The sequence below is a fragment of the Emys orbicularis genome, chromosome 13 (genome assembly GCF_028017835.1).
Source record: "Emys orbicularis isolate rEmyOrb1 chromosome 13, rEmyOrb1.hap1, whole genome shotgun sequence".
NCBI lineage: Eukaryota > Metazoa > Chordata > Testudines > Emydidae > Emys > Emys orbicularis.
Window position 1 is genome coordinate 2620664 of NC_088695.1, and position 17132 is coordinate 2637795.

Consider the following 17132-nt stretch of genomic DNA (forward strand, 5'->3'; position numbering starts at 1 on the left):
GGAGAAAAATCTTCTTTTCTAAAATGCCTGGTTCCTTCTAGTAAAAAACAAACAGGTGACAGGGACAGTGAGTTTTGTATTACTATTTTGATGGCTAACTTAAAAAATGAAGAAGAAAACCTGTTAAAAATGAATGTTTCTACTCAAACGCTTTGGTGAAACCTCAGGGTGATGATGGCTTGTAACATGCTAATGGCTGAATGGGGAGGGGATCTGGACATGGTGGGGGTGGGGTATGTTGTAGGGAATGGTGGAGAAAGAGACTCACCAATCTTCTCTCCTGAGCTTAAAGTTCCTGTAACCACCGGGTGGGAAAACCGTCAGGGTTTGGGACCCTAGATCGCTTCCCCTGTGTTGGCAGCATCAGGCTTCAAACATCTCACAGCACGACCACACATCCGGCAGATCCATCGAAGGGAAGGGCTGGGGGGCTGCCCCACACGCTGGCCAGGCCCTCCCACCCCCCTCCCAGCAGGGGGTGCCGCGCACCTCAATGTGTCACCGCCGGGATTTCCATTATGTCAATCTGCTTTCGCTTCACGCTCCCACCCCAGATCCCCACTCACTTGGGGGGCAAGGGGTGGAGACACCTCCATAGGGGCAGGGCCCCCCAGATTCTGGCTCCCACATCGGGGTTGGGGGGCAGACACCCTCAGAGGATCAGGGTCCCCTAGATCCTGGCTCCCACATGGGAGGGGAGGCACCCTCATGGGGCAGGGTCCCCCAGATCCTAGCCCATGCCAGGGGGGCAGGGAGAGAGGGTCAGACACCCCCCTAGAGCGACAAGGCTCCCCCCAAATCCCAGCTCACTTGAGGGGGCAGGGATGGGGAATCAGCCCAGATCCCATAAAGGGAGCCGGGGGGGGGTGTTCAGATCTGCTCTGCCCCAATTCCACATCCCCCAAATCTCACCCCCCACCTTAGCCCCCCAGAAAGAATCACAGCCCCCCCGCCCCCGGCCTCCCACCAGAGCTCTGCCCCTGGCGAGGGGTGAGGTGGAGGATGCTGGCTTCAGTGACAACCTGGCAGGCTACCAACCCTATCGGCTGCTCCGGGGTGGTTGTGAAAGCACCCCGACTTCTCCCCACCCCGTGACTTGGCCCCGCTGGGATCCAGCCGGTCTGGGCACTCAGGGCGGGGAGGCAGGTATATAAACCCGGGGCCGTTCCCAAAGGATAAGGGAGAGGCACCCGGAGCGGGACGACGCCGGAGACCGGTAAGGATCTCTCTGGCGCGGAACAGAGGGGACACACACACCACGTCAGCCCGTGGCCCGGTGGCTCTTAGAGGTGTCTGGGCCTGGGGGCTCCCTCCTGGGGAACAGGGGCAAAGATGTGGGGGCGGGGAAAGCACCGACGCCATCCTGGGCCATGTAAACGGGACTCTGGAGCAGGAGCCGAGAGGGGATTTGCCCCCTGGATTCGGCCCCGGTGCGGCCGCGGCTGGGATCCAGTTCTGGGGGCCCCCGATTCGAGGAGGGCTAGAAACCCTGACTCCGGGAGCTCGTTCCGTGTAGCGCCACAGACAGGTTATGGGGACACAGGAGCCCCCCTAGGCGTGGCTGGAAGGGGGAACAGACGTTCGCGGCCAGAGAGTTTTCCGATCCGACGGCTGGACGCTGGCGCCAGCCAAATTCAGACGGGAAGCGAAGTGTGACTGTATAACAGGGAGGGGAATGAACCCTGGGCACACTTTACCGAGGGTCGAGGCAGAGGCCCCAAAGCCCCAGCTGTGGTTCGGTCGAGTTTGCTCAGAAGGATCTGTTCTTGTTGAATCAGGAATTAATTCAGGGAAGTCCTGGCACAGAGAGGTCGTCAAACGACCCGATCAGGGCGGTCCCTCGGATTCTGGGAATGGTGATCGATCAGAGATCTCCCGCTGCCCCTGGGGTCCGGGGGGCAGCTGCTGCTGGGTCCTGGTTCCAGCGACCCCCGTTTAAATCCCAAGCGACCCCGCTGAGGTCAGGGGAGTCTGGGCCGGCCCTGGCGTGAATCCGGAGCCAGCTCACTGCTGCTGGTGGTGGTGTTTTTCTCACGGCGCGGACTCAAACCGGTTTGGCCGTCGATTCAGGACGACCGGGGTCTAGCCAGGAGGCGCCGGGCAGGTTAGCACAGGGATCTGGCTCACGCCGTAGCCGGATTGCCAGGCCGCTGCGGAGGCGGGCGGGTGGGGCGGTTAATTATGCTAGAAGCTGAGATGACAGGCGAGCAGGAGGAGCTGCCAGCAGCACCGACCCTGGGGAAATGGCACGGCCGGGGGTGGGAGCGGATCTCCATGTGAAGGGGGCCCTCCCCGGACAGCGTGCGGCGGGGTCACGCCGGGATCCTGGCTCGGAGCCGGGACCCCCCATCCCAGGCGAGCCGTGCGGCCAAGCGCAGGAGGGGGCGCAAGAGGTCTGAGCCTGGCGTGACGAGAGCCCCAGACTCCAGCCCGGCGGGGGATTGGCGAGGCAGGCGGGAGCGACTCTGGCCCCGGCGCTGCCTGACCACTGGCCCCGGCGTTCTCCCCCCGCCCCCAGGCGCAGGTGAGCCCGCGATGTGCAACCAGTGCAAGTGCTTCTGCCTCCTCGTGCAATGGATGTGGCACGTCATCAAGCGGCTGTGCAGGAGGAAGAAAGGTACCGGGGGCGGGGGGAGTGAGCGGGGCACCTGGGAGGGCTGGGTGGGTACCCGCGGTGCGGGGAACAGGGGCGTGTGGGGCAGACACACAGATATGGACCCAGGGGGCAGGACAGACGGATGGACGTGGGGGGGGGGGGTATGGGGCAAACACATGTATGGAGCCAGGGGGAGGACGGATGGATGGGGATATGGGGCAGACACACAGATATGGACCCAGGGGGCAGGACAGACGGATGGACATGGGGGGGGGTATGGGGCAAACACATGTATGGAGCCAGGGGGAGGACGGATGGATGGGGGTATGGGGCAGACACACAGATATAGATCCAGGGGGCAGGACAGACGGATGGACGTGGGGGGGGGGGTATGGGGCAAACACATGTATGGAGCCAGGGGGAGGACGGCTGGACGGGGGTATGGGGCAGACACACAGATATGGACCCAGGGGGCAGGACAGATGGATGGACATGGGGGGGGGGTATGGGGCAAACACATGTATGGAGCCAGGGGGAGGACGGATGGACGGGGGTATGGGGCAGACACACAGATATAGATCCAGGGGGCAGGACAGACGGATGGACGTGGGGGGGGGGTATGGGGCAAACACATGTATGGAGCCAGGGGGAGGACGGATGGATGGGGGTATGGGGCAGACACACAGATATGGACCCAGGGGGAGGTGGGCTAGATCCAGAGCCCGAGTCCGTATACGGGGATGGATAGAACATTATTGTGCTTAGGTTTAAGTTTCCATCTCTGCGGTGACGCTTGCGCTTTGCACTGCCCCCTACTGGATGCAATCAGAACTGCGCTGCTATTCTCCCCAAGCCCTAGACCGTTCCCAGCTGCAAAGGAGCGGGGATACTGGGAGCCAGGACTCCTGGGTTCAGTCCTCGGCTCTGGGAGAGGAGGGGGCCCAGCGGTTAGAGCTGGGGGGGGCTGGCAGCCAGGACTCCTGGGTTCCATCCCTGGTTTGCCTCTCCGTGCCTTAGTTTCCCTTTGAATTGATATTTAGCTCCCACTGAGGCCAGGTGAACAGGTTAGTCTGAGCTCCGAATCCCGCCCTGACTCCCTGGAGGGCAGTGGGGTCGCTCCAGACTGACACCGGCTCAGGATCTGGCTCCAGACCGGCTGGGGTGGCGTTAGGTGGTGTCCGGATGGAACAGCGGCTGTTCCCTTGCAACCGGCTGGACTAGCTGCAAACTTGGGTGGAGGCCGGTGACACTAATTAACCGGCGATTGGCCAATCTGTGATTGGGCCACGTCAGGGTTGGAATGAAGCTAGTCAGGCCCAGCAGCTCTGGAGAATCATCCACCCCAGTGCCGGTCATGAGGGAGGTAAACTGAGGCACGAGGGCATTTGGAGGAGATGCTGCGGCAGCTGAGACAGGAGATGGCCATGGGGTGCGGCTGCCGCTGTTAGAGGTCGAAGGGAAGTTCAGCCTGCTTTAACCACTAGACACCCTCCCTCAGCCAGGAGAGAACCCAGGAGTCCTGGCTCCCAGCCCACCCACTCTAACCCCCAGACCCCACTCCCCTCCCTGAGCCAGGAGAGAACCCAGGAGTCCTGGCTCCCGGCCCCCTCTGCTCTAACTCCTAGTCCCCACCCCCTTACCAGCACATCGGTGGGGTCGCTGGTTGAACACTCGCCCCGTCTGTTTTCGTTGCAGAATCTCGCAGGAGTGCCGACGAGACGACATCCTTACTGGGCGACAGGCGTAACGCGGGGTCCTGAGGGGGGCCCATCCCGGAGCTCTGCCGTTTGCCGGAGCCCCCCATCCCCTCCCGCGAAGCCGGCTTTGGCCTGGCCGCTCCCGCTTGACGGGGGGCGGGGGGCTCGGATTCATGGTCAGACCCGCCTGTGGAAGGAAAGGAAGAGCCCGTGGGAGCCGCGCCCCCTTGTGACCCCTTCTTTGCTACCCACATGTGTTTTTTTCTTGCTTTTAATTATTAACAAATCGTAGGGGGCTGGGTGGTAGTTTTAGGCTAGAAATCAGGTCTGGCTGGCTGGTCCTCTGGACAGTGGGGGCTCACAGATGAAGAGACCACCCCAGCCTGCCAAGGAGCTAGAGGCGTTAGTTTATTCATTACTGGCATTTCAACTCAAATGTTTGGATACCAGTTGGGAGAAATCCAGTCTGGGTTAAAACTCAAAAGCCTCTGACTCCTCCCAGCACGTTCCTGATCGTTTTCTGCCGATGAAAAGCGGGTGTGCTGATTATCACGAAAAAGAAGAGGAGACAGAAAAGAACAACTTAGTTCAGATGCTCGATAATACGTATATTGAAAAAAATCAAATTGTTCATCATACTCAGCCACTCGGAGACGATTTTGGAGGCAAACGCTCAGGGTGAGAAGTGAAATGGTCCCAGTTTCGGCTGGGAGGGTGAGATATTATGCCATGACATTGTTCCCTTTTTAAAGGTAAAAAGACAATTAGAATCGAAACCTCCCTATTCTACCCAAATCTTCAGCTAACTGTTAGGAGAAACATGCCCCTTGCCAAAATTTCTGGCTCCTTCAGAGAAAAATAACGGGGTGAAAGAATAGTGCTGCTATTTCGGGGGTTCAATAAAAACCCAATAATAAGAAAAGTTGTAAAAAAAAAAACCAATCATACTTCTTATACTCAAATGCTCAAGTAACAGTTACAGAAAACACATGGCGTTAAAAATCCCCAAGCTGATGAAGTGGGTTTTAGCCCACGAAAGCTTATGTCCAAATAAATTTGTTAGTCTCTAAGGTGCCACAAGACTCCTCATTGTTCAAACTCACTGTGTCTTCCACCGAAGATGGTGTTAACTTTGCAGCTATTTCTACAGTTCGGCACAAACTGTATGAGGAGAGGCTGAGGGAACTGGGATTGTTTAGTCTGCAGAAGAGAAGAATGAGGGGGGATTTGATAGCTGCTTTCAACTACCTGAAAGGGGGTTCCAAAGAGGATGGATCTAGACTGTTCTCAGTGGTAGCAGATGACAGAACAAGGAGTAATGGGCTCAAGTTGCAGTGGGGGAGGTCTAGGTTGGATATTAGGAAAAACTTTTTCACTAGGAGGGTGGTGAAGCGCTGGAATGGGTTCCCTAGGGAGGTGGTGGAATCTCCTTCCTTAGAGGTTTTTAAGGTCAGGCTTGACAAAGCCCTGGCTGGGATGATTTAGTTGGGATTAGGTCCTGATTTGAGCAGGGGGTTGGACTAGATGACCTCCTGAGGTCCCTTCCAACCCTGATATTCTATGAAACCCCATAATACGTCAATATTAAAAAAAAGATCGCTATTCTACTCCAATGCCTGGATACCAGTTTGGAGAAAACCGCTCTGAGTTGAAAGCCCGAAGCTGCCCGTTCCGGGGACATGATGGGAACGTTGCGGTTAGTTCTAGCTAATAGTGTTCAAAAGTTAATCGCTGTTCGACTCTCGTGCGTGGCTAGCACTGAGGAGGAAAACGGTCTCGGTTAAAACCCCAATGCTGGGTCTTCTGTCAGGGCAGCTTGTGTGACGTTGCTGCTGCTTCTAAGGTTAGAACGGACCCAGGAAAATGGTGCCAATTCCTTGCCCAGAGCTTTGCCCAGCCAAAGGAAGGTAAAGAAGAAAACAATGCTGCCCTAAGCCCAGCCGTCTCTGTGCCCCTACAGCCCCCGCGGGCACCACCCAGGCCCAGCATGCGCTGTGCAGACGGGGGGATTCCCGGCCCCAGTACATTGTCGGCTGAGTTTCTACCTCTCAGTGGAGTGGACTGTGGGGCCGGCAGGGGCTGCGTGCCAGGGAGAGGCAGATGTTGCTGGATTCCTTTGCCTGGCAAGCCAAGGCGGACCGGTGTATAAATAAATCATGTATTGAGCTAACAGAGTTCCTGGGTCTGTGTTTGTATCTGCACTGGGGAGAGAACCCAGGAGTCCTGGCTCCCAGTCCCCGCTCCCAGCTCTAACCACTAGCCCCCACTCCTCTCCCCGAGCTATGGAGAGAACCCAGGAGTCCTGGCTCCCAGCCCCCGCCCCCAGCTCTAACCCCTTGGACCCACTCCCCTCCCTGAGCTTGGGATAGAACCCAGGAGTCCTGGCTCGCAGCCCCCCTGCTCTAACCACTAGCCCCCACTCTCCCCCAGAGGTGGGGAGAGAACCCAGGTGTCCTGGCGCCAAGCCCCCCCCTGCTCTAACCACTAGACCCCACTCCCCTCCCCGAGCTTGGGATAGAACCCAGGAGTCCTGGCTCCCAGACCCCTGCTCTAACCACTAGCCCCCACTCCCCCCCCCCAGTGCTGGGCTATTCAGCACGGCTCCAGGGGAATCTTTCTCCAGCCGAGCTCTTGCTGTAGGTCGCTGTCTTGGTGAAAACAGACCTTTGTGTTGGCCCGAGGGCCGTGCCAGCCGCCAGTAGCCAACAGGCCCAGGAGATGGCAGCACCGTGCCCCCCCCCCCCCGGTGGGGCACCTGCCGCTCTGGCTCCCCGCTATCGCCTCCGGCCGGCTCGTGTTGCAAAGGGTGCCCCATGGAGGGCTGGCGAGGCCCCCTATGTCCCTCCCCTGGACCGCCCATGGGGCAGAGAGGGGCTGGGGTGGCGGGGGTGGGCTCCCTCACACACCCAGGGTCCGGCCAGTCACCAGGGCTGGGGTCCTCCCATCCTGTGCAGGGAGCTTGGGGGGGGGGGTGTCTCAGCTTCCTGGGGGGGAGATGATGAAGCCTTTTCCCCGCCCCCCATAACTAAGGGGGGGCCGGGGATCCCCCCCAGCGCCATCCTGTCACCATGACAACCCACTGCTGCATCAACCTCATCCCAGGTCCATCAGTGCAGGGAGCTGGTTGCCATGGTGACAGCTGGTGGGTGTGTGGGTGTGAGAGGGGGCTGGGAGCCAGGACGCCTGGGTTCCATCTCCCTGCCTGGGGGGGGGGGGGGTATGGGAAGCTGTTTGCTGCATCTACCACTGCAGGCAGGTGCGTCTCCTTGGAGACAGGCACTATGGATACCAGCTGGGGGTGGGGGGGTCACTGATCTCCCCACTGGGAGTCCCAGGGGGTCCTAGAGCCGGAGCCAGGGCAGAGACCAGGAGCCCTCGCCTGGCACCGAGATGCAGCTGACTCTGGGGAGGGGCAGCCGGGTAACTGCCGCATAGAACAGCTTCAAATGGGGCTGAAATGCAGCCACCTCTGGGGCGGGGCAAGCGGGTACCAGCCGCACAGAACACCCCGCCAGGGGGGTTGGGATTGGGACAGGAAGTGAAGGCGACTTGTGGGTCGGTCTCCCCACGCCCCACAGCGTCTGTCTCCATCCCTGCTTCATTCATAAATACAGCCAGCCCCTCCCCCCCCCCAGCCGGGGAGGGCGGATCCAGAGGCGGGGAACCCCCCCCCAGCTCGGAGCGATGCGGACCCTGCGCTGGCTGGCGGCCCTGGCTGCTCTACTGGGGCTGGGGCTGGCCCCGGGGGCCGGGCGGGAGGCAGGTAAGGGGGGTACAGGGAGGGGGAGGGGCATCGGGGGTGTGTGAAGGAGAGTAGGAGGGGCTGGGAGCCAGGACTCCTGGGTTCTACTCCCAGCTTCCCGAGGCTGCGGGTCGGGCGTGAGGGGCACCGGCAGGGCTGGGGGGGCTGCACACGGGGAGAACAGGAGCAAATTTCCATCTCTCTTACTATTTAATCAAAGATTTTCTCCTCTGATCTTTTTTGCTCTGGCTGTCAGGAGATTATGATTTTAAGAAGCAGGGACAGATGTTGAAACATCTGGGAGGGGAGCAGGGGCTAGTGGTTAGAGCGGGGGTGGGTGGGAGCCAGGACTCCTGGGTTCTTTCCCTGGCTCTGGGAGGGGAGTGGGGGCTGGGGGTTAGAGCAGGGGGGGCTGGGAGCCAGGACTCCTGGGTTCTCTCCTGGCTCTGGGAGGGGAGTGGGGGCTGGGGGTTAGAGCAGGGGGGGGGCTGGGAGCCAGGACTCCTGGGTTCTCTCCTGGCTCTGGGAGGGGAGTGGGGGCTGGGGGTTAGAGCTCGGGGGCCGGGAGCTAGGACTCCTGAGTTCTCTCCTGGCTCTCGGAGGGGGTGGGGGCTGGGGGTTAGAGCAGGGGGGGGGGGCTGGGAGCCAGGACTCCTGGGTTCTCTCCTGGCTCTGGGAGGGGAGTGGGGGCTGGGGGTTAGAGCTGGGGGGGCCGGGAGCCAGGACTCCTGAGTTCTCTCCTGGCTCTCGGAGGGGGTGGGGGCTGGTGGTTAAAGCGGGGGCTGCTCCGGTTCTCTGCCTGTAGGCCCGGCTGCGATTTGCCCACCGCGGATCCGGCTGAACTGTCTCCTACAGCGGCGTAAGGGCTGCGGACCCGGGGGGATCCGGAGCTGTGGCCCCTGCATCCGCCCCTACCATGAGGACCCGGGTGGGGACTGTGTCCTCGAGACACCGCACAGGAATGGTGAGGGGCACCAGCAGAGCTGGGGGGGCAGGGCTGGGCTGGCAGGGGCTGTAGGTCGGGAGTGAGGGGCACCGGCAGAGCTGGGGGGGCAGGGCTGGGCTAGCAGGGGCTGCGGGTCGGGAGTGAGGGGCACCGGCAGAGCTGGGGGGGCAGGGCTGGGCTAGCAGGGGCTGCGGGTCGGGAGTGAGGGGCACCGGCAGAGCTGGGGGGGGCAGGGCTGGGCTAGCAGGGGCTGCGGGTCGGGAGTGAGGGGCACCGGCAGAGCTGGGGGGGCAGGGGCTGCGGGTTGGGAGTGAGGGGCACCGGCAGGGCTGGGGGGGCAGGGGCTGCGGGTTGGGAGTGAGGGGCACCGGCAGAGCTGGGGGGAGCCCAGGGCTGGGCTGGCGGGGGCTGCGGGTTGGGAGTGAGGGGCACCGGCAGAGCTGGGGGGAGCCCAGGGCTGGGCTGGCAGGGGCTGCGGGTTGGGAGTGAGGGGCACCGGCAGGGCTGGGGGGGCAGGGGCTGCGGGTTGGGAGTGAGGGGCACCGGCAGAGCTGGGGGGAGCCCAGGGCTGGGCTGGCAGGGGCTGCGGGTTGGGAGTGAGGGGCACCGGCAGAGCTGGGGGGAGCCCAGGGCTGGGCTGGCAGGGGCTGCGGGTTGGGAGTGAGGGGCACCGGCAGGGCTGGGGGGAGGCAGGGCTGGGCTGGCAGGGGCTGCGGGTCGGGAGTGAGGGGCACCGGCAGAGCTGGGGGGGGGCAGGGCTGGGCTGGCAGGGGCTGCGGGTTGGGAGTGAGGGGCACCGGCAGAGCTGGGGGGGGGCTGGGCTGGGCTAGCAGGGGCTGTAGGTCGGGAGTGAGGTGCACCGGCAGAGCTGGGGGGAGCCCAGGGCTGGGCTGGCAGGGGCTGCGGGTTGGGAGTGAGGGGCACCGGCAGGGCTGGGGGGAGGCAGGGCTGGGCTGGCAGGGGCTGCGGGTCGGGAGTGAGGGGCACCGGCAGAGCTGGGGGGGGCAGGGCTGGGCTGGCAGGGGCTGCGGGTTGGGAGTGAGGGGCACCGGCAGAGCTGGGGGGGGGCTGGGCTGGGCTAGCAGGGGCTGTAGGTCGGGAGTGAGGGGCACCGGCAGAGCTGGGGGGGGGGCAGGGCTGGGCTAGCAGGGGCTGCGGGTTGGGAGTGAGGGGCACCGGCAGAGCTGAGGGGGCAGGGCTGGGCTGACAGGGGCTGCGGGTCGGGAGTGAGGGGCACGGCAGAGCTGAGGGGGCAGGGCTGGGCTGACAGGGGCTGCGGGTCGGGAGCGAGGGGCACCGGCAGAGCTGAGGGGGCAGGGCTGGGCTGACAGGGGCTGCGGGTCGGGAGTGAGGGGCACCGGCAGGGCTGGGCTGGCAGGGGCTGCAGGTCAGGAGTGAGGGGCACCGGCAGAGCTGGGGGGAGCCCAGGGCTGGGCTGGCAGGGGCTGCGGGTTGGGAGTGAGGGGCACCGGCCCATCTCCCTGTGTTTCTCCCTCAGGCGACGGAGCCAAGTCGGACGCTAGACCCAGCGACCTGGCCACCCTCATCCGCTCCATGGTGGCCAAAAAACAGAAGGGATCCAGGACCCCTGGGACTGAGAACCCCCAGCACGGTCGAGCCTGAAGGGAACAGGGGACTCAGCAGGGGTCGCTGGGCTGTAGGGAGCGGGCAGGGGGCAGCAGGGGGTGCTGGGCTGTGAGGGGTAGGACGGGGGCAGCAGGGGGTGCTGGGCTGTAGGGGGGCAGGACTGGGGGCAGCGGGGGTCGCTGGGCTGTGAGGGGTGGGGCAGGGGTCGCTGGGCTGTGGGGCACGGGGTGGAGGTCAGCAGGGGGTGCTGGGCTGTGGGGGTGGGACAGGGGGCACTGGGCTGTGGGGGGCAGGACGGGGGGCAGCAGGGGGCACTAGGCTGTGGCGGGCAGGACGGGGGGGCAGGAGGGGGTGCTCTAACGTCTCTATCTTTGCAGCTGGCTCCACGGGGATTGACCCCCAGGTTCCTTCGGTCACCGAGACCCCCCCTACGTCTCCCCCTCCCCCCACCGCTCCCCCCTCTGCCCTGACGGCCGGCTCCAGCCCCCCCCGGCCGGAGGAAGATCTGAACTCGCGTCCCCCGGCTTCCCGGCTCAATGAGGCCGTGTCTCTGCGTGAGTAACAGGGAGGGGCCGGGAATGGGGGGAGGGGGGACAGAGCACCTGGGGGGCAGGGAGGCATTGAGGGGCTGGGGGGGCAGTGCTCAAGGGGTTAATGTTTCTCTCTCCCCCCCCCCCCCCCCCCCCGCAGTGCTGGTGTTGATGTGCTCCGTGACCGGGGTCTCAGGGCTGTTGGTGGCTGCCCTCTGCTGGTACAGGTAGGAACTACACCCCCCCACCGCAGCCCCCTGCCCCCCACCCCACTCTGCCGGTGCTCCTCACTCCCAACCTGTAGCCCCCGCTAGCCCAGCCCTGCACCCCCAGCTCTGCCGGTGCTCCTCACTCCTGACCCACAGCCCCCTGCAGCCCAGCCCCCCCCCCCCGGCTCTGCTGGTGCCCCTCACTCCTGACCCGCAGCCCCCGCTAGCCCAGCCCTGCCCCCCCCCAGCCCTGCCGGTGCCCCTCACTCCCGACCCGCAGCCCCTGCTAGCCCAGCCCTGGACTGCGCCACCCGCTGCTCTGACCCCTCCCGCACTCCGTGCCCCCAGGTTGCAGCGGGAGGTGCGTCTGGCCCAGAAGTTGGCATATACGGCGTATCGGGGGAATCATTATCGATACCACCAGCCCAGAATGGTGAGACCCCCACCCCCATGCTCACCCTTAGGGGGTCGGAGATCAGGACAGGGAATGGGACCCAGGCGTCTGGGACGGCAGTGCAGGGTGCTCACCCCTAGGGGGCTGGAGACCAGGATGGGGAATGGGACCCAGGCATCCGGGACAGCAGTGCAGGGTGCTCACCCCTAGGGGGCTGGAGACCAGGACGGGGGAATGGGACCCAGGCATCCGGGAGGGCAGTTTCACCTGACCAATGACCATCTCCCCGTCTGTCTGTCTGTCCCCCCAGTACATGGACGCCCGGCTGGCCCAGTCCTGCCAGGTGCACCAGTACCAGCGCCAGAAAAAGATCCTGACCAATGAGGAGTGAGTTCCCCTCCATTCCCCCCCCCCCCGTTCACCCCATTGGCTATGAGTGGGGAGGGGGAGAGGCTTAGGGAAGGGCCCCTCGAATCTGCCCCCCAGAATCCACTCCTTCCTTTCCCCCACCCTATGCATCCTCGCCCCACCCCCAAGCCTCCTATCCCCCCAAATCTGCCCCCACCCCAAATGCACCCCCCAAATCATGACCTCAAACCGACCCCCGCAAACTCCAGACTCACCCTTGAATCTTCCCCTTCCTGTCCCCCACTTCCCCTCAATCCACCCCTCCCCTGAAACCCAAACCTACCCAAGTCACCCCTGACCTCTGTCCCCTCTGACCTTCCCCCCACAATCCAACCCGGAAATTTTGCACCCCAAAATTCCCCCCCCCAGTCCTTCAGCCCCTTGCCCCATGAGCTGCCCCCTCTACCCTCCCCCCACTTTGGGGGTGTCTTGGGGACAGTTACTCCCTTCCCCCTACCCCCTGGTTTTCCACACCTCCCTGGGGGGACTGGAGATTGCCTGTCATCTAGCCGGGCCCATGGGACATTGGCTCTCGGGTCTAGGTGCCCCCGCCCCGTTTCCCACCCGGATACCTGGGTCCCTTGGATTTCCTCCCCCAGCTGCGGAGCCCCCTCAGGCCCCCGTCCTGGCTCATGAGGTTCCTCACCCAGTGTCTGGGTCCGTCCCCCCCCCAGGAGCCCCCCAAAGCCCGTCCAGCAGCTGTCGACGGAGTCGGAGACTGAGAACGGCGACTTTACTGTGTACGAATGTCCCGGACTGGCACCGGTAGGGGGCACTGGGCTGTGGGGGGGCAGGGTGGGGGCAGGGTGGGGGCAGCAGGGGGCGCTGGACTGTGGGGACGGGGGCGGGGACAGCAGGGGGCGCTGGGCTGTGGGGACAGGGGCGGGGGCAGCAGGGGGCGCTGGGCTGTGGGGAGCAGGGTGGGGGCAGCAGGGGGCGCTGGGCTGTGGGGAGCGGGACGGGGGAAGCAGGGGGTGCTGGGCTGTGGGGACAGGGGCGGGGGCAGCAGGGGGCGCTGGGCTGTGGGGAGCAGGGTGGGGGCAGCAGGGGGCGCCGGGCTGTGGGGACGGGGGTCGGGGCAGCAGGGGGCGCTGGGCTGTGGGGAGCAGGGTGGGGGCAGCAGGGGCGCTGGGCTGTGGGGATCGGGGCGGGGGGCAGCAGGGGGCGCTGGGCTGTGGGGACGGGTCTGGGTCGCTGTGCTCTTCCCCTTGCCCGGTGCCCTCACTAACGTCTCCCTTTCTCTCTTTCTTCCCCCCCTTCCCAGAGTGGGGAGATGGAAATCCACAACCCGCTCTTCAACACGGCGTCCGCCCGGCAGCGCTGCCCCCCCTAACCCTGCCCCCCCGTTATTCAGCCCCATCCCCCGGAGCAGCACGGCGCCCCCTGGTGGAGAAAATCTGCTCAGATTTTGGCAGCATCTTCCCCAAGAACCTGCCCCTCCCCCCCAGAACGACTCGGGGCGGGGGAGGTTAAAGGTGAAGGGTCATCACTCTGATGCAGGGACCCCCCCAGGGACCCCCTCGCTCCCCTGCTCTCTACCCTCCCTGCAGTCCCATCTGTCCAGAGCATGGTTCCTTTCAGGGGGCAGGGGCTGTGCTATGGGGCTGGTGCATATGGGGGGGATATTGACTGGGGAGAACTACACAGGGTAGGAACCATAGGAGGCTCTTAGTGGGTTCAGGAGTTGGGGGGATTGGATTTGGGGTGACACCAAGAGAAAATTGACCAGGGGGCCCATATAGAAGGATACTGACTGAGACTAAACAGTGTGTGTTGGGGGGAAAGCTCTGTGGGGCAGACACCATGCACCATGGGATCCCCCCGCCCCAACAGCCCACTCCCAGCAGGCCAAAGAGGGGGCTGGTGGGTACCATGAGATCAGGGCTCTATTGAGGTGACACCAGGAGACAGCCAGCCCCTATATAAGGGGTATATTGACCGGGGGAACCTAAACAGGGTAGGAACCAGGGGTGGCGTCGTGCTGGGATGAGGGTGACTGGGGGAGGGGGGGGGAGGACATGTATTGAAGTGACACCCCAGGGCGATATTCACCAGGAGGCTGATAGAGGTGGCTAGTGACTGGGGGGAATCATGGGAGGAGTCATAGACTCAGAGAGGACAGGGACTTAGGGGGACCCATTTTGAGGAGACACCAACTCCCCCCACCCACCCAACAGTAGTTGACGAGAGGGACGATATAGGGGGATATGGACCAGGAACCGCCCCTCCCCCATACACTCTCCTTCCCCCTAAGGCCAAGCAAGCAGAGATTTGGGAGATCCTGGCCGTGTGCACAACGGCCCCGCGGCGTCATCCGTGTGCTGGCGGCCGAATTCCCTCATCTGTGTCGCCCCTGGGCGTCGGGCTCACACGCGTGTCACAGCCGTGTCAGTCACGTGGCTGCCGGCTCGTCCGGCAGGGCTCCGGGTGTCCGGGCAGCCCCCACGCCCCGGCCTGTCGGAAACATGGGGCAGGTCTGAGCCCCCCAGCAGGGGGCGCTGACACAAACCCGCTCTGGTCCATACAGCGGCTTTACCAGGCTCCCGTGGGAGATCAGAGGGAGATGCCCCCTGCTCCCCCCCTGCCCAGCTGCCCCCCCATACTGCTCCCCCCGCCCAGTTTCCCACCCTAAGTCCTGTTTACTCAACCCTCCAACTTGGAATAAAAGAATAAAGCAAAAGAGACGAAGGCGTCTGTGAGTCCGGGATATGGGGCCTGGCCCCTCTAGGGGGCACTGGCTCTGATCGGGGGGGCAGGCTGCATAGGGGGGGACTGTGATGGGGATGGGGTGCTGTCTCTGCTCTGGGGGGACACAGCCATGGGGCTGCCAGTGGACTGTGGTCCCATCTCCTGGGCTGCAGGATAAAGGGCCGGGCCATGGGGCAGCTGACTGATGCTGGAGACGCACAGCCTACGCCCCATAACCCCCCACCCCCCTTGGCTGGTCATGTGACCCTGAGATTTGGGGAACCCCCCACATCCTTCACCAGCGCCCCCCGCAACCACCGAAGTCTCTTCAGCATCCCATCTATCAACGTCCCCCCGAAATATCCGCCACCCTGAATCCCAGCAGGGCTCCCTTGCTAGACAGGACCCCCCAGACTCACCAGCCCCCCTCAATCTGACTGGGCCCCTGGACGCTTCAGTGAACCCTGCCCCCGACCCAGTGCCCCCAAAGAATCACCCCCAAATATCAGGCACTTGCTCCCCAAATTCTCTTTGAATGCTGTAAATACCCCCCAGCTGGACCTGCCCCCGAGAAACGGGACCCCAAATTCCCCCTGAATCCCTGAGCGTTCACCCTCAGTTCTCTACCTGATCCCACTACCTTTCCAGTGCCCCTCATGCCCAACCCGCAGCCCCTGCCAGCCCAGCCCTGCCCCCCCAGCTCTGCCGGTGCCCCTCACTCCCGACCTGCAGCCCCCTGCCAGCCCAGCCCTGCCCCCCCCAGCCCTGCCGGTGCCCCTCACTCCCGACCCGCAGCCCCCAGGTTGAGGCCTCAGGTTTAACAGCCCATCCAGGGAAACACAATGAGCCGCTCCCAGGTCAGCTGGGCCCAGGGCTGGGCCATTGATACCTGAATAGCTGAGTGTGTCACTGGCCATCCCGGCCACAATAGCGCCCGGGCCGGGGCATTCACCCCCCAACGGCCTGCTAAGTGCTGGGGGGCCAAACCCTGCCCCGCCCAGCCGGGAGATCCCAGGAGTCCTGGCTCTCAGCCCCCCCTGCTCTAACCCACCAGTCCCCACTCCCCTCCCTGAGCCAGGGAGAGAACCCAGGAGTCCTGGCTCCCAGCCCCCCACCCCCCCGCTCTAACCCACCAGCTCCCCTCCCCGAGCCAGGGGGAGAACCCAGGAGTCCTGGCTCCCAGCCCCCCCCTGCTCTAACCCACCAGCTCCCCTCCCCGAGCCAGGGAGAGAATCCAGGAGTCCCGGCTCCCAGCCCCCCTGATCTAACCACTAGACTCCACTCCCCTCCCAGAGCCAGGGGGAGAACCCAGGAGTCCTGGCTCCCAGCCCTCCCCCTGCTCTCACCACCAGACCCCACTCCCCTCCCCTCCCCTCCCAGAGCCAGGGGGAGAACCCAGGAGTCCGGGCTCCCAGCCCCCCAGACAGCCCCGCCCGACTCACGCCCATCACAGGCTGCTGAGTGATCAAAACCCGACCGAAACCAAGGGGAGATAAACCCAGCCCCTCCCCCGCCCCCCTGGTGCCCCCCCCCGCCCCACACAATGTATCAAAGCTATTCTCTTGCTAAGCGTCCGGCTCTCACTTCAATGGGGCAGGCCGGACCTTGATGGCTCCCCCGGGGGGCTGGCTTCCTGGCCGCCTCCACAGCCAGCCCCCCCCCCCGGCCTCCCCCGCAGCCCTTGGCCGTGAACCACCCGCCCCCAAAGTCCGCTGCAGGGCCAGGGAGTGGGACCAATGGGCCGGGCTGAGGGGGGCTGGGAGCCAGGACGCCTGGGTTCTGCCATTGACTTTCTGAGCTGTCTTTGAAGGTCAAGTCAGTGATTTCACCCTTTTGCGCCCCACTTCACTCATCCTACCTCCACCCCGACCAGAGCCAAGGGGGCAACCCAGGAGTCCTGGCTCCCAGCCTCCCCCCCCCCCGCTCTAACCACTAGCCCCCGCTTCCCTCCCAGAGCCAGGGAGGGAACCCAGGAGTCCTGGCTCCCAGCCTCCCCCCCCCGCTCTAACCACTAGCCCCCGCTTCCCTCCCAGAGCCAGGGAAGGAACCCAGGAGTCCTGGCTCCCAGACCCCCACTGCTCTAACCACCAGACCCACTCCCCCCCCCCCCCCCCAGCCAGGGATAGGGCTCCCAGCCCCTCCCCTCCCGGCGACCCCAGGAGTCCTGCCCCCCCCCCCGGCAGGCCCCGGGGCCATTGTCTGGAGCTAAGTGGGACCCATTGAGCGGCGATGGGGCACTTAGCGGGGGGGGGGGGGGGGCGCCTTGGCAGAGCCCCTGGCTTTGATCCGGGTGGGAGGGGCCGGCTCCTTGGAGCTGAAGCGGGGGAGGGAGGGG

At 64.2% G+C, this 17132-nt stretch overlaps 1 pseudogene; it reads left to right on the top strand.

Annotated features, from left to right (window-relative positions):
• Positions 1-7977: 7977 nt before the first annotated feature.
• LOC135887733 (neural proliferation differentiation and control protein 1-like) lies at positions 7978-13604 on the top strand (annotated as a pseudogene).
• The last annotated feature ends 3528 nt before the right edge of the window (positions 13605-17132 follow it).